This window comes from Lontra canadensis, unplaced genomic scaffold (genome assembly GCF_010015895.1).
Source record: "Lontra canadensis isolate GAN:19392208 unplaced genomic scaffold, GSC_riverotter_1.0 scaffold161, whole genome shotgun sequence".
Taxonomy (NCBI): domain Eukaryota; kingdom Metazoa; phylum Chordata; class Mammalia; order Carnivora; family Mustelidae; genus Lontra; species Lontra canadensis.
The window spans coordinates 2,101,159-2,118,987 of record NW_022631155.1 but is presented as its reverse complement, the minus strand read 5'-3'; positions in this window follow the sequence as shown (position 1 = coordinate 2,118,987).

Genomic DNA, 17,829 nt, shown 5'->3' with positions numbered 1-17,829 from the left:
AGTGGCTGTGGGTGGAGTCAGTGGGCAAGAGGTATGCCTGCACAGCCTTGCCGGCTGGTGCCCCATTTGATTGGCCAGGGACTCCTCGGGTCTGAGTAGCTGACAGCTACGGTTGGTCACTGTCTAGATGGCCCACAAGTCTAAAAGATTGAGAAGGACCCGTTTACACAATGAAGAATTGTCGAGACTCTGAAAGCAAAGAAATAAGCTACAAATAGGTCTTTCTAAGCCTGCTAGTAGTTGAGAGGGCGTGTCTGGAAACCCCACAGGAGGGTCTCCTACTGATCTAGGGTAAGGAGTGTAAATGAGGGTTCAGAGCAGCTGGCTTGGGAAGGCAGGGAAAGACAAGACCACGGAGTCTTGATTCCTTGTCTGCCTGACGGGACAGCGAGTCCTGCAGGAGGCAAGCCCCTATAGGCCTAATTCAATGCCATGTATATCTGAAGAGTTGCATAAGTTCTTGTGCTGTGCGGACTATTCTAACGGCCTCCTGTTCTTGCATGTGATTCTCTCGGGACAGCGCTCAGAATGCCTTGTCTCTTCTGCAGCTGTGTAGTGTGCATTCTCTCTTGCTTTTAGAGCTTATGTGTCCATCAGTAAACTCATGTCCTTTTGCCAGCCTTGGGCCACTTGTCATGTAATGACGGACAGTCACTAAGGCATGCCTCTCGGATAGACGGCCTCTTCTTGTCTAAACTGGGCCACACCGCATCTTGTCCCGGCCCATCCAGCTGACAGTCCAGTCTCATGCTCTGGCCTCTGTTTGTAGAGTGGGTGGGGTGGTAGTTGGCCCATTCTAGAAGCCGTGAACATGGAAAGTGGAACAAGGGCTTTCCCAGCATGCTGGCCAAGGTCTGGGGTCACTGGGCCATTCCAAAGCTCTGTAGTGGGTTGAATGCTCAAGTACTAATCACCGGAACTTATAAATATCACGTTGTACAGCAAAACATGTGATTTAGTTAAGGAATTTGAGATGGAGAGATTATCCTGAATGGCCTGGGTGGGCCCTAAATGGAATCACACGTGTTCTTTATAAAATGGACACACAGAGGAACACAGCTATGTGAAGACAGAGGCAGAGACCAGAGTGACGTGGCCACAAAACAAGGACACCTGGGGCCACCTGAAGCTGGAAGAGGTGAGGAAGGGGTCTCCCCAGAAGCCTCCGGAGGGAGCGCGGTCCAGCCCACACCTCGATTTCTCATTTCTGGCCTCCAGAACTGTGAGAGAACACACTTCTGGTGTTCTAAGCTCCCAAGTTTGTACTGCTGTGTTACAAGAGCCACGAGAAAGGATTAATGTGGGAAGTTCATGCCAATGGAGTACAGACTGTCCCTGGTCCAGGAACAAGATCCTCTGGGGCAAGACCCCACCTTAACCCAACACTGATCAAAAGGCTGTTAGCTCAGACAGCTGGGAAATTTCTTCTTTTCCTATAGAAAAAAACATAATGGCGACCAGTGAAAGAATACACAGGCTTGGGCGAGGCACACGGGGCAGGCAGGTTGGCTCAGGACTCTCATCGTTGTGCCAAATATGGGCAAACACCAAGGTCAAAGGGGCAACTCATGTATCCAACCCTAGCTCCAGGGTCCCCAGGGGGTCTGGACAATTTGCACAAAATCATAGGGAGAAATACGAGATTCTGAATCTCAAGGCTGTCAACCATGTGCCCCAGCACATGGCGACGGAAGTGGGCCTTGGCCACAGGGAAATGTGGCAGCCAGCTAAGCCTGGGGACACATTAAAGAGGTGGATACTCCTTGGTCTCTTGGCTCAGCTCACTCTGGGTCCCTTGCTGTAGGAGGCCTGGAGCCAAACACCAGTGTTGTAGGGGGACAGACCCCAGATGGGAAGGAGACACAATCCCCCACAGCAGCTGAAGTGCCTATGGGGGTCCTGAGTCATGTCCTAGGCTCTCCAGAGGGCTGGCCTGGGGGTCTTGGGGCCCAGGGCTGTACCTTGAGGCCTCAGAGGCTAGAACAGCTGTGGAAGTCCCCAGAAGCAGATCAGCACTCCCCACAAGGAAGCACTTGAAGGCAGCCAAGTTACCAAACGTGAAAAGTTCTGCCATCTTGTAAGTCGTTTCTGAGGCCAGCTGGAACATGGGGTTTAAGCACAATTTGTTGCTTTAAAGGGTAGAAAATGATACCTTGGGAGACCAACCTCTCATCCCTGGAGCAATGAGTGGGTCTCCCTGACAGCGGCTCTGGCCTCCGTGGAGGCCTCCCCGAGGAGGCTGGGTGTCAGGCGACAGAGTTTCCCTTGAACATTCAGGGGCCTGTACTGAAGATTTCAAAATAGGTTGGTCAGAGTTCGCTCATGAGGACAACGTGACGGTCACCTTCGTTTTCCAGGGTGTAGGCTTTGTTCTTCTAGAGATTTCTGTGTGAAAATTCCAAAAGGCGGAATGCCAGTCTTTACTGGGACAGTTGGTATCTTGCTTAGGAGATGGCATTTATTTTTAAATGAGCAGTAATACCCTTTCTATCTATTCTTGGGGATAAATCTAGAAAGGCCCGGCACGGGTGTGGGTGTGGTGGTGGCTGCGGGGGCTGTGCTGAGGACCCGGCAGCCAGACTGAGGTGTAGGTGAAGCAGCATGTTAAGAGGGTCCAGCTCTGGATTCCTCCCCCAACCCCCGCCCATGGCTACCCCTGTCTGCTGAAAGCCCCCTGCACCGGAGCTAGGTGGGCTGCTGCAGGGCAAAGGCACAGAGGGCTGGCCAGTCTGCCAGGCTGCTCTCCTGATATTTGGGCCAGACAGTACTAGAAAGACTACAGCCTCCATAATGGGAGGCTGGCCTCGGCAGAGGCCTTGGAGCCTGACACCTTCCTCGAAGCCACAGATAGGAGCCACCTTCTGTATATCCAGTGTTCAAGCTGGGGTTTTGGAAGCACCTGCTTGTGTGAGACAGAAGTTGCCTATGAGGAAGACATGTTGCCCCGGGGGTGCAGGGAGGGCTGGGCGAGCCTGGGTGTGGTAGAAAGAAGTCTGGAGGCTGAGGAAGGGAGTGAGCCCTGCTACGGGAAGCTGGAGGCCGGAACCAGAGGCCAGCAGAGCTCTGAGGCCCAGGAGGACAAAGGCTCTAAAGACATGAAAGGTGGGGAAGCCACAGGCAGAGGGAGGCTCCCTGGCGAGAGGAAAGGTTCAGAGAAGGAGAAGGTAGAAAGCAAAATCTCTTGAGAGGAACAATGGGCAGGTGACATGCTCACCTCTAGGAGTCAGGAGACCGGAGACACCCTCAACCAGCAACCAGCCCCTCACCAAGCCGAGACCCTTCCTCTCTCAGGCGGGGCCTCAGTTTCCCTGTCATCAAGCAACCTGATCCAGATTATTGTTCTACACCCTTCCAGCATGGCCCATTCGTGATCTTTCCTCCTTTTCCCAGAAAAGGGTCCTCACCTCAGCTGACCTGTGCTAGTTTCCTAGGGCTACCATAACAAAGAACTGTAAGCTTGGGGCTTAAAATGACAGAAAAGCACTCTTGCACAGTTCTGGAGGCCAGAAGTTCAAAACCAGTATCGCTGGGCTGAAGTCCAAATGTCGGTAAAGTCACGCTCTCTCCAGAGACCCTCGGGGAGTTCTGCGCCTCGCCTCTTCCGGCTTCTGCCGCCAGCTTCACCTGGCTGCCACCTCTGAGTGTGTGTCAGATCTCCCTCTGCTTGTCTCCTCGAAGGACGTTTGTGGCTATATTTATGGCACACCTGACTAATCCAGGGCAATCTCTCATCTCAGGATTTGTAATCCTATCGACGAAGTCCTTTTCCTGCCATATGAAGGCCAAAGGATTGTGACTTGGATCTTTCGGAGGACGATTTTCAGCCTACCATACCACCATTTGGGCCTTTCTTGGTTATTTCTATAGCTTTCCCATGTTGACTCAAATGTTTTCATAGGATTTACTTGTTTTCAGTGGTCGAAGTCAGTGGACAAACACCCAGAACTCCTTATCTCCAGCCAACACTTAGCCATGTCCTGGTATATTGAGACAAAAGTCTCCTGTGGTCCACTTCAGACCTCGCCCTTCAGCTGGAACCCAGCTGCACCTGTCACAGAATCCAAGTCCAAACACTCTGAGGGCCTCCAAACAATCTTTATGGCATTTGGCAAGGCTGTATGTGTGTATGTGTGTGTATGTGTGTGTGTGTGTCTGTGTGTGTCTGTGATGGGTGTGGGGGCAATGAATGGCCATCTAGGGAACGCATGCGCAGGAAGATGGAGTTTAAAGTGTGAATGGTAATTCACCCTCCAGCCTCTACACACCCTGTAATGATGTGACTTAAGGGCCACCGAAGATACTGTCACACTCTCGCTTCAGAAAAGCAGCACCCAGACTCCTGGGATTTGCTTCTCTCATCCTAAAGTTTGCCCTGACCAAGACAGAGGGCAGCTGGGGATGATGCGGAGTAGCCAAAATCGAGATGTGTGTGATGGTTAATTATATGTGTCAACTTGGCTAGGCCACAGTGTCCCATTGTTTGCTCAAACACCACACTAGAGATTGCTGATGGAGGTATTTTTAATATGTGATCAACATTTAAATCAACTGAATTTGAGGAAAGCAGATTATCCTCTAGAGTGTGGGTGGTTCTCATCTAATCAGTTGAAGGCCTCAAGCGCAAAGGCTGAGGTTCCCTAAAGAGAAAGAAATTCAGTCTCTAGACTGCAGCAGAGAAATCCTGCTTGAGTCTCCAGCCTTCAGCCCCGAGACAGCAACATCAACTCTTACCTCAGTGTCCAGACTGCCAGGCTGGCCCACAGATTTCAGACTTGCCAGCCCTCACAATCATGTGAGACCATTTCTTAAAACAGATAGATTAGATAGATGGCTGGGGGGTAGCGGGGAGAGAAAGATGAGAGATGGATAATTCTGCTCCTCATGAGAACCTTGCCTAACGCAATGCCCGTGTCCATCGGTCCTTCCCTCCAAGACTCCCTCCCCAGGGCAGGCTCACACCCATGTTGGGACATGTCCTCTACTACCAGCTCCCAAGTTCTCCGTGGTGGGCCCTGACCTGGGGAACTCAGCCTCTCGGCTCATTTTCAAGAGCTCGAGTTCAAGTTCTGGCCACGTGCAGATCACTTCCTACAGAGGAGGACAGGAGGACCCCTCCATTCCCTGTTAGCCATTAACTCATCTGGTTCTCACAGTAACCCTAACAGGTGGGGGCCACCCTACCCACGTTTTCAGACGAGGAATATGGGGTCTCAGAGGTTCCGTGGTTTGCCTAAGGTCACGCAGCTGATGTGGAGGGAGATGAGAGCCAAGCAACTTTCTACTCCTCTCGCCACCCACAGTTGCGCTTCTCTGCACACGCAGCTTAGAAACGAGGCAACATCAGAGACGGGCTGCTCCCGACACGAGCTGCCTTCAAAGTCACATGGGGCTGAGGCCCCGAGAGGGGTGAAACTGATCAGCTGCGGTCACCTGTGCGCCGCTGGAGGATGCGGCTGCCGGGAGTTTGAGGCTCTCGAAACAGAAATCTCTTCAGAAGTGGATTCTGCCAGCGGGAGTGACAAATTACCACTGCTCGTCTGACCAAGTCGGGGAGGAGTCTAAATAGAATGGAGCATCTGAGGAAGAGAGAGACTTTTTTCCCATGACAGTGTTGTCATTGAGCTTGAATTTCAATGGAGGTGGTGAGGGGGAAGAAAAGCCCAAATTCATCTCCAGCCAGAACAGCAGCCATGCTGGAGGGAAAATCAAGAGAGGACTCCCCACCAGGGCTGCGGGGGGGAGGCAGAGAAGCCCGGCCCGTGACGGGGAGAGGCGCGCACGAAGTTGGGCCCCGGAGCCGTGTGGGGCGGTGCGGAGAGAGGAGGACGGCTGCCCAGCGGGCATCTGATCTCCATCCCCGCCGGCTGGTGAGCGGAGCTGAAGAGACTGTTGATTATACTTCCAAAGGCATTTCGGCTCTGAATCAGAATCAACAGGCAGAGCAAATGAGAGACATTGGATGAAGGGAAGACTGACCTTGGCTGGGGGAGAAAGCCCTTTAGGAGAAATGCAGCTGTCCGGACGATGGGGACACGGGGACAGATAGGATGAGGGGCTCAGGGCCTGTTGGTGGGTCCCATCAGCTCTCCATTTGTCTGTTGAGCCACCCATCCTTCCATCTGGCTTCCATTCCATGCCTCCCTCCAAGCCCGCCTGAATACTGGTCGTGGGTCAGGCCCAGGACTGGGCTCTTTGGTGGAAAGCATGGACAGGAATCTGACAAGCAAATTGGACAGGTCTAATCCGCCTCTAACGAGAAGCCATTCTCCCCACGCCCACCCCACCCCTACCCCACCCCTACCCCCAAAGAACTGGCAGATGGAAAATGGTGCCCAAAGCTATCAGGCCCTCATCCTCAAAACCTGCGACTGTTCCTTTATCTAACTCAAAGAATGAATGCAATTATTTAGGATCTTGAGATGGGGGAGATGATTCTGGATCATCCAGATGGGCCATAAATGTAATCACAAGTGTCTTTATAAGAGGTGGATTTAATATACCGGAAGACAAGGTGACGTGTCCACAGAGACAGAGATGACAGTGATGGGGTCCCAAGCCATGGAGAGCCCGGAGCCACCAGAAGCTGGAAGGGGCAAGGAACAGGTTTCTCCACCAGCGTTTGGAGGGACTGTGCTCCTTTTGACACCTTGATCTAGCCCCAGTAATGATGGCCTCAGAATTTTGACCTCCAGACTGTGAGAGAAGAAATTTTGGTTGTCTCAAACCACCAGGTTCATGGTCATTTGTTAGAGGAAACTGATACCTCCTGGCAGCTCGGCTATACGGGTTCACGAAGAGCCCATGTGAATGGTCACATCACTGAGCATTAATGGAACATCCCAGGCCAAGGGATTACACGATAAAAGTCCGGCTGAGAATTGTAAACTCTCCAGCCTCCGCAGACCTGGTTCCATGGAAATCCTCACCGTTCTATGAAGAGAATCAGAAACACGGTTAATTTGATTCCTAAGTCGACTTCCTTCTGTCTAATTACACCTTTTCCACCAAGCCTCATAATGTCTCAGGGTTGGGACAGGAGCAGTTCAGGATCTGGGTCACATACAGTATCTCTGGGGAAGTTCCTCCCAGGACATAGCGAGACTTTGTCCTCTCCGGGGTTTCAGGCCAGCTAAGCAGGCTTTGGTCAGCGGGAAGCACCTGCCAGGGCCCGTCTCACTCAAGACAAGCCTTGACGACCACTCACCGAGGACGTCTCCTTCCCATCATGGGGCAGCATTCGTCAAACCAAGCTACACGAGCCCCATCATCACACAGCCATTCTATATGATGCAGGAAAATATCTCCCGTCTTGCCTGATCACAGAAAAAACTACGTCAGAGAGCTGGGTTGTGTGTGTGTGTGTGTGTGTGTGTGTGTGCGCGCGTGCGCGCGCGCGTGCGCAAATGCATGTGGCTGTGCTCAACAAATTGCTGGGGTTATGAGATGTTACCAAGAGCCTCATTGTGCAGAAGCCAGATGAATCTTCTTCCCCGGTCTCCTAAGCAGCTTCCTGCTCAGGCTAAGCAACAGTTTGTTATGAATCTTATCCGATAACAATATTTCTATTTAGCAGCACATATATAAGCTCGGCTTAGTTCAAAAAGATGTAACATGAGATATGTCTGCTCAGCCACTGTCTGGGGCCCTGTAATTGGAGCTTTATAATCACCATGATGTCACCAGCTTGGTTCTGCTCAAAGGGCACAGGGTGGGGTGTGAAAGGTGGATTGCTAAGGGCCCATCCACAGGAAACATTTTCTAAATACTAGAGAGAAGGCAGCCAAAGAGCTACTCCTCCCCATTGCCCACAGACCTCACTGCTGTGCCAGCCATTCCCCTTTTGGCTAATACCAAGGTCTGGGTCATCCACACCCACTCTTCTGGCATGGGATACCAGGTGTCAATGAGCCCCAAGGTCAGATGGCCTGGTAAGAACGGTTTGTCCCCTTATTTTTGCCTTCTACCCACACCCCCAGCCAGGCTTTCTGCACATGAGTGAGAGCTGGAACTGCCTAGTGGGTGCCAGCCCCCAACTGGACCCCATCCACAATGGAACCAGGGTAGGAGGGAATCAAAGAAAGTTCTAAGTTACCTCTGTGCCAGGCTCTCAACTAGAGGCTGGTGACTCATCAGAATCAGGTAGCAAATCCCCACCGAAGGGGCTTCTCAATCACAGGAGAGCCAGAGGCATAATCATTTAGAAGCTCTAGAACTTTTGGCAAAGTCACTTCACCTCTCTGGGCCTCAGTGCCCTCACCTGTAGACTGGAGCTAACGGGGGTAACAAATTTGAGTATCCAAGGAGATAAGACATGGGCAAGTGCTTCCAAGACCATAAAGAGATGGCGAGTGTCACAGCAAGCCCATGTCCCACCATGCCTGCCATGCCCAAGGAGCAAGAGGAAGCCAGGAAACTTGTCACATCTGGTGACACATCTGGTTCTTAGAATTCCCTCATTCCATCATCCAGATGTTCTCATGGCCTGTTTGTCTCTGTCCTCCTGAACTAGGAATTTCTGCCACCCTGTCCACAAAGGTGAGCATGAGGGAGGTTCCCACTCCCTACCCTGAGAAGGCATGGGGAAAACAGAGCCATTGCCTCCTCCAGATTGGTACCAAAAACCACCATGTTTTGTGTCATAGAAAAAAATCTGAGCCAGGAGTTCACAGCCCTGGCCCTGGCCTGAGGTATCTGGGTGACCTCCTTGGGCCTCACTTGCCTCACCTGTAAAATGGAAATAAATTAGTACCTGTCTCACAAGGTTGTTATGAGGATGAAGAGAGAGAAATCGCTCCCAGAACACGATGGTGTAGATATATTTGTCCTTATTTCCTCTCAGTACGTATGGCAAACCTCCCAAACATTATATGTAAGACAAAAGTAGAAGGACTCTGAAAGGTAAAAGAAACAGACCAGCTGGGGACCAGGGGACCTGGGCGATGACATAGTAGGGAGGTTCCTGGGGTTCTTTCTGCCTCCTATGTCCCAGACTTGGAGTTGAAGGAGCAGAGTGTGGACCCTGTACTTCCACTCTCACCAGGCTATAGTGAGGCATCCCCACCTCTCCCTGCTTCAGGGGAGTATCTCCAAAGCCCACGTAAGGAGCCTAGATCTTCACCCCCTACCCCCAGAACAAAGGAGATCTCCACCCTTCATGTCATGGAGGTCACTTGGGGACCAGTAAGAAGCTATCCCCCTACCCCTTTTGGCCAGGCAGGTGGCATCAATAGGAGGCCCGAAGGACAAGGTGAATTCCTACTCCCACTCAGCAGTAACAAGGCATCCCTTCCTCCCCACCCCACCCCATCCCCAGGGCGTCAAAGGAGTCTGAGTGCCTAAGCTGGACTTGCAACCCCATCTGGCGATAACAAGGCAGCACTCTCCTTTTCCCACTGGACAGCGTCAGGCGAGGCTGACTGTAATAGATTTCAGGAAAGCCTCACAACGTAATACCTAAAATGCCTGGGGTATAATCAAGACCACTTGTCATACCAGGAACCAGGGAAGTCACAACGCTAATGACAAACGGTAATCAACAGACACCAACACTGAGACGAGTCAGATGTTGAAATTAGCCGGCAAGAATTTTGAAGCAGCTGTCATAAAAATGCTGCAGCTCTCGATTACAAACATGCCTGAAACAAGTAAGAATGTAAAAACCTTAGCAAAGAAATAGAAGATACAAAAAAGAGTTCGATAAAATTTGAGATCTGAAAAATGTAATAAGTGATGTGAACGTCTCTCCAGATTGGAGGATCCTTAGTGAATTGGAAGCTAGGAGAATAGAATTTACTTAATCTGAACAACTGAGAAAATTGACTGGCAGAAAAATGAGCAGAGCCTGAGGGACCCATGAGACTCTGATGAAAGGTCGTTAGAGCATCATGTCATTAAAGTCCCGGGAGGAGAGGAAAAAGAGCGTGGGTCTGAAAAAGTATTTGAAGAAGTAACAACCGAAAATGTCCCAAATTTGTCAAAAGACACCAACCTACAGATTCAAGAAGCTGAGCGAAACCCAAATGGAATAAATTCAACAAAATGCATTCCAAGACACACCACAGTGCGAAAGAAAGAAAGGAAGGAAGGAAGGAAGGAAGGAAGGAAGGAAGGAAGGAAGGAAGGAAGAAAGAAAGAAAGAAAGAAAGAAAGAAAGAAAGAAAGAAAGAAAGAAAGAAAGAAAGAAAAAGAGAGAGAAAGAAAGAGGAAAAAAATTGAATGAAGTGAAAGAGACGCTCCTTTCCCTCTAGGAACCATTTGAACGATGGACAGATAGCTCCTCAGAAACCACAGAGGCCAGAAGGAAGTGACACCACATTTTTTTCAAGAGCGGTCAATCCAGAAATCTAAATTCAGAATACATATCATCCTGAGGGAAAACTAAGAGAATTTGTCACCAATAGATCTGCTCCCAAAGAATGGTGAAGGAAGGTCTGTAAGTAGAGAACAAATGAAAAAAGGAGTCTTGGAACATCAGGAAGGAAGGACGACAGAAAGAGTAAAATCCTGGGCAAAGACATACAACTTCTTTCCTCCCGAGTTTTCCAAGTTATGTTGCAGCAAAATTGATAACATGAGGAGGGCTCCGCTTAGGGTACCTAGACAGGTGACAAATGATTCAAGCAGGGTACTGATGTGTGTATACAGTAAGGAAACTAGGTGTGGGAATATAACTGGAAAAAATATGGCAAAATCTTAAGCAGTTGTTCCTGGGAGAGGGAATTATAGGTGGGTTTCCCCTTGGGTTTTTTTTTTTTTTTCTCTCAATGCTTTTCTATTTTTGCCTGAATTGTCTCTGTAAGCCTGCTTGGCCAATCAGAAAAAGAGAAAGCATTCAGCAGAATGACTGATAAAAACATTGCTCTTAGAGAGTAGAGAGGAGAGTGACTTATTACGCTTGGGAGAATTTAAGAGGACTTCACGGAAGAGGAGGCATTTGGATTTGCCGCCTGGAAGGATGCATGGGGTGGAGAGGGCTGGGGAAGACGTGCCAAGCTGGAGAAGCAGCATGAGGAAAATCACGAAGTTGGGAAAGTAAAGGACATGCCAACGAGGATGTTGTCCTGTGTGACCCACCTGTAGGGCTTAGGGAGGACCCAGTGGAGGCCTTCTGTACTCTGCAGGTGCCAGAGTGAAAGGCAAAGCGTGCACTCAGTTTGTGGACTGGCGAGCCTTAGGACCAGGGGGTTTCTGAGAAGTGTGGGCACCTGCCGCTTGGGCCCACGCCCGATGCTCACCTAACCCGCCTTCTTTCCCAAAGGAAACGCGGAGGCTTAGTCCCAGCCTGTGCATTTCCTTCTTCCTTCCTTCCTATTCTCCTGAGAGTGTCGCTTCCTTCCGGGGGAGGATCAAAAACAACTCGATTGTTCTCCCCATCTGCACCGCCCCCCACAACCGAACACACATCTTCTCTTCTCCCCGTCCCCACCACCTTCTTTCCCACACTAAGTCGCCCTCTCCCCCCTCACACACCTGTGACACAGGCAAGCTCATTCTAAAGTCTCCCGGTGCTCTTCTCCCAATCCATGTGTCTGTGTGTGTGCGCGCGCGCATGTGTGCCTTTCTCTTTCTGTCTCTCTCTGTGTCTGTCTCCCTCTCCCTCTCTCAATTTTTAGATCAACAGCTAAATCAGGTTCGGGCCTTGCAGCATGACGAACGCCATTTTTCTTCAGGTGCGGAGGTTCTGAGGGTTGTCTCCGCTGACTAATCCTTCTCCGCCAGCAGAATTCTGGCCCCGAAGCCAGGTTGAGGCTTTCGGTGGTGGTGACGAGGGCGAGGCCCCTCGGACGAGCATTCCTGACCCCCGCCTCATCCAGCCTCAGGACGTGAGACTTCAGGGCTTCCCAAGCATCAAGCCCAGCCCCTTCCTTCTCCAGTGGGCTTCAGGGGAGCCAGCTTCCCTGGCCACCAGTCTTCCCAAACCTGCACCCGAAGTGGTCGTCTTGGGGACCTAGGCAGGGTTTCCTGTTTCCAGCCATTGTCCGGGGTCTCGGAGGCCGGGTGAGATGGGGAGCCAGCGCCTGTCTTCCCCCTCCCGTCGCCACAGTGCTGTCGGTCGCGGTCGCCCCGTTCCGTTCCCGTTCCCGTTCCTGCGGAGCTGGGAGGTGGGGCTCTCCCCAGGCAAGTCGCCCCCGTCCCCCTCCACCCTCTTATCACCTTGGCAATTTGTACACTTAATAGCATGACTAAGTGACGATTACATAACTTGCCCGCCTCAAGCCGAGACAGAAAATGTTGTGGCTGAGGTATTTTTCTTTTTTACTTTCCAAGCTTTCCAGGACGTCCGCAGGCAAGAACTCTCGCTCCATTTCGGGTCGGCGCCTCATGAATACAACAGGAGAGCCTGCCAGATTCAGAGCACACCTTTCAGCCTGTCCCCGGAGGGCTGGTGGGCTTGCCTGTCCCCTCCCGACTTCCCGGATTGGCAGGAAGTCCCCGCACCACCAGCCTTGCCTCGTGGCTCCTAAATTCCCCCGAAGCCAGGGTCCAGAACGCATTTCCTTTGATGACAGGCGACCTGGACGCCGATAACAGGGACTTCCTGCCTGCTGGGCTTCCAGGCTCCTCCTGGGGCACCGCGTGTGGACTGGTGCCCACAGCCTCCGCTGGCTCCTTTGCCCTCTCCTGGGGCCAAGGGTGCCAACCAGGGGCTCCTCTTCCTTCTGACACACTACGTTTCTGAGAACCCGGGGTAGCTCCGCCACGGAGGGCTTTGTCTAAAGTCCCTCAACTACCTCGTGGTGTTTTCTGCCTCCAGAGGTTGGGTGTCATTACCCACATCCATCTGGATTTGCCACGTGGGCTCCAGCAAGAGTCTTTAGCCAAATACGCTTTCCCTCAGGTTGGGAAACAAGTTCTGTCAGAAGGGACATTTCACCTTCACGCATTTGCCTTGTTGACCCTGGAACCCTCGAAGTGGGACCTTGGGAATTTTGAGGGAGGCCCTTTTCACTTTCCTGAGACTTCCACGAGGGGCAGGGCACTTACCGCTTCAATCCCGGTCCCCTTCCTTTGTCGGTAGAAGGTCTCAGTCCTCCTGAGATGGATCCTCCTTCCATGAGGATGGAAATCAGTGCGAGAAGTAAGCTATATTTTTCCGGGCTGCAGGCCGAAGGGTACTAGGTGCGGTTAAGGGCCTCAGCGGGTACAGGAAGGAACATAAAAGAAGACTAGATGTTTCTGTAACAGGTAAATACGTCCATGAAACCTCAGCACAGAGGAAATCAGAGGTTTATTAAGGGGTGCTGTAAGGAGGAGGCTTGGGTAATTAATTCTTATGGAGGCCAGAGGTGATTCTACTTCTTGAGTCCATAGAAGGGAGGTGTGGACCCACAGACCTAGGCCCCCTCCCACCTCCCCCAGGTCTTCCCACATGTCTCTGCAGCCGGCTCCTCCCAAGACCCACACTGTTTTGCCTGTTGCCTGGCAGCAAGACCTTTAGGCTCCCACGGGCTTCAGAGGCCCATCTCAAGAGTCAAGAAAAAAGTCAACAGGGATTTACAGAGAAAGGAGTTCTAAGGTCCAAGCAGTTGCAAAACTCTGCATATCCTGTCCCCATCCTAGCAGATCCTAATGCACATGACACAGTAAAGGCCCTGAGAAGTCCTGTGGTTGCACTTTGAAGAAGGTAGCATTTCTCAAACATATTTAAGACATTTTGGCATGACACCCCTATTAACAAAGGGTCCGTGGAATGTGCCACAAAGATGGCCAAGAAACATAAATAAATAAATAAATAAATAAATAAATAAAACAAACCTAGAGGAAAGGCAGGGAACAGATTCTCCCTTAGAGGCCGAGAAGGAACCCACCCTGCCAACACCTTAGCCTCAGACTTCCAGCCTCTAGAAGTGTGAGAAAACACATTTCTATTGTGTAAGCCCTTTGGCCTGTGGGCCTGAAGGCAGCCGCAGGAAACTCGGGCATTCATGTTCCCCTCCCCTGCCTCTGACTCACCCTCTCGCTTACTCTCGGTGGAGGGTGTGATAATTGTGTCCAGGTCATGCTTCCTATACCTTTAAGCTAGGAGAGGTTTTCCGTCAGTCCCGGGCTGCCGGCCTGACCAGCCAGAAGCCAGCCTGTTCTCCTTTAGACAATGCAGGATCGAGAGCCCTGGAAATGCTCAACATTTTGACCCGTGAAGTCTACCTCTGAGAGTCTGCCCTGGGAAAATCACCTGAGTGCAGAAAAGTTTCGCACCCAGAGACATCCACCTCAGTGTAAAATGGAGGAAAACCAGGAGCCAACGGGAAGTACCTCCAAGTGAGTTGGGTTAAGATGACATGCCTCCTACTCCCTGGGACCGCTTCCCAGAAGAAACATGTTGGACTCTCCTTCGGGGAAGGACACAAGCTAAGATAATATTCTGGGAAGTGGTCCCAGGGAATGGGAGGAAGGGGTGGGAAGGAATGAAACGGGTGTGTTTTCAGTGGGTCGGATGTATCATCTGTCACAGCTATCTTACCGGAGAGCTCTGCTGAAAGTGGGCACACCACCGCCATCGAGCAAGCAGGTGGAAGGAGGGGCATCTGAAGCCACAGACCGGCTGACACAGGTGGGGAGTGACAGATGATACACCCAACAAAGACGTGGTTATGTGGACAATGTTTACGGTAGCGAGAAATCTTGAAGAAGGGATCCAGCATTTTCGTCTTGCACTGAGCCCCACAATTTATGTAGCCAGTCCTGGCTGGGCTCTGCTCCCAGAGCATCTGCTTGACCAGGGGCAGGGCCCGAGAATATGCATTTCCAAGAAGCTCCAGGTGATACAGTTAATACTGCTTTGCGAACCGAACTCCGGGAACCACCGATGAAACAGCTCACAGGTGCATTTAAGAAAGTGTTTACAGACCGTTGACTACTTTGGAACAGAGAAAATACATTGAAGATCAACCAGAAATGAAGATATGGCAGCTTCCCAACGAGAGTGCAAGTCAATGAGAGATCCCAGAATGTGGTTCAGGGACGATGGGACCCCTGGAGACGTGTGAGCTGTCTGTTCAGCACGTGGCTTGGCACTGGTTTTGATCCACTCCCTGTGGGTTCCCATCTGTGGTCAGCACCTTTCCCAGCGGCAAGAGCATGGGGGCTGCTTAACTGGGCCTGGTCTTAGATCCTTCGGGAAGTGGGATAACAAGGTGTGCTTCATAGAGTTTGGGGTGGTGGTTGAGATCTTGAGGCCCTAACTTATGATTCTTGGGAACACATACCCCTGGGGGACGCCCCTTGGCTCCACCAGATGGTGAGTTCTTCCTGGGCCTGGGACCCCCGATCTGACCTCCAGGGATCCGCTGGTCTGGGCTGTTCAGAAGCCCCTGAGGACCTCGGAGGGGAGATGGGGTTGGGGGTTGCAGCGTTACCTTACACAACACCAGGGCTTCCTATAGTAAGATTCTGCAGGAGACCCCATGGTGTCCTCAGTGAGTCAGAGCCAAGGAAAAGGGACTGCTCTCATCTTGTGCTACTGTCCCAAATAGTGCTATAAGTCTGCCTCTGGCATTGCCCAAAAGGGGCGGTCCTGGCAGCAAGAGGAAAGGACAGAACACAGATGTGGGAGGGTCTGCCCAACATCCCACTCCCTGGTCTGCTCTCCCCGACCCCCCACCCCCAGGCCTAGACTCCAGTCTGGTGAGATGGGAGCCCACGCATCTCTCCTCTGCTCTGGCTGTCATCCCCATGGGGTGTCACGGCCGGCCACGTAAACTGGGCTGCCTCCCAGCCACTGCTGTTGTCACAGGCTGGACAGTCATCGGTGCTAATCCGAGCGGCTGGGAAGTGAGGCTTCCTGGATCAATGTTAACACCTTCTTGTGCTATTCTGATAGGTCTCGCCAGGGCCAGTGAAGAAATTCACTTTGCCACGCCAGCTACTGTGCTGGCGGGCTAATGGCTCGTTGCTTGCGTCTGCTGTTGGATAGGGCCTGTTCGACCCATAAATCAGGGCCAATGACCTCACACAACAGAACGAGTGAGCCGCTGGCCATCAGGGGCCTCGGCCCTGCCACCATCTGACGCTGGCCCAGTTGGGTGACTTGGCAAAGGCCCTGTCCCTCTCTGAGGCTCCATGTCCAGCCTGCCGGGACACAGGTGTTCAAGACCCCTTTGGTTTCAAGGCTGCCTCACAGCTCCACGGGCTCCCTGCCCCTCCAGGCATTCTAGACAAAGCCTGGGGTCAGCGCCCAAGCGTGGGTGCTAGAAAGGGCATCCTATCAGGGGCTGGAGGCCACAAGACGACCCTGATGACCAGCCAGCCCCAGGTTCCCAGAAGGCAAGTCTGGCAGGACCCAGAACAGCTCCTTCCTTCTCTAGTGCTGCAATGACCGCTGGTGAATCTATCTCCTTCTTGGCGGATCCTTCCCCACCAGAGGCAGTGGGAGAGCAGAGGGCCCGGGGCCAGTCCTCGTGCTACCACCTCTCCACTGGGTGAACATGGGCCAGCCGCTCCTCCATGAGCCCCATCTGTAAGAGCTTGCTGTGCTCACAGGGACCGTTATGTGGAGCAACACACATTTATGCTCTTTCTCTTCTGGAGGTCACAAGTCTGAACTGGGTGTCACGGGGCTGAGCATTCCTTTTGGAGCCTCTAGGGGAGAATCTGCTTCCTTGCCTTTTCCAGTTTCCAGAAAGTACCACATGCCTGGCTCATGGCTCTTCCTCATATCGCTCCACATCTTGCTTCCATAGTCACGTGTCCTACCACTGACTCTCACCCTCTTATAAGGACCATTGTGATTACATTTAGGGTCCAAGATGTGTTGACATCTTTGGGGGAGGCATTGTTCTACCAACCATACCTTCCTGTTCCTGACTAGGCCACTTAGGAGCCAGCTCAGGGTCCTCAGAATTGGGGGCGGGGCTTAGAGATCACACATCGCATCCGGCTTCGTCTATTCCAGCTCCCTAGCTAGAATATCAGCCCCTGAAGGCAGAGCACAGCTCATCATGTTCACTGCCCAACATGAGCCCTGAACGTGCTCCTCGGCCCAATACAGAGCCCACCCGAAGTTAGCCCTTGATTCATCGGTGCCGCTTGCGTGTTGTGGGATGAACTTGCAGACACTACGTAGACGTCTCCTGATTCTCCAAATTCACTTTCCCCCCTCCAACAAGGGTAACAACTGGTTTACCTATTTCTTTTTTTTTTTAAGATTTTATTTACTTTTTTGTTAGAGAGAGAGCATGAGACAGAGCAGCGAGAGCGCAAGCAGGGGAAGCAGAGGGAGGAGCAGGCTCCCTGCGACGTGGGACTTGATCCCAGGACCCTGGGATCACAACCTGAGTGGAAGGCAGATGCTTAACTGACTGAGACACCCAGGGGTCCCTACCTATTTCTCTTTAACAAGTTCTTAGGATGGTGAAACTGAGGCCCAAAGCCACACAGGGATGGAGCTGGCATTCAACCAGGCGTACAACATTCCAGGCCCAGCTGTGCTTCCAGCAACTGTGATCCACCCCCCAAGCCCGCCCTGACCCCCAGCCCCTCTCACGGCCATGGACGGGCCAGGACATTATCACTGGTCTGGGCTGCTCATACCCATCCTGCCGCACCGGCATCAGCATGGAACCAGGTAGCGGGTGTCGGGGGCTCGGTATTTCTAAGGGGGCCAAATAAGGGCTGCCGCCTACAGTTCACACACTCACACGCATGCACATTGGTACACACACACACGTGCACACACGTGCACACACGGACACACAGAGGCCAGTTGCATCTCTCGCGGGCCAGGCTCCATGCTGCCTGCCCTCCCCCCACCCTAGAACTGCAGCCTCTGCCTCGAAGGCCCCCACCGCTTGTCCCTTTCCTGGCGCTGCAGGGATGGTGGCATTGGGGGTG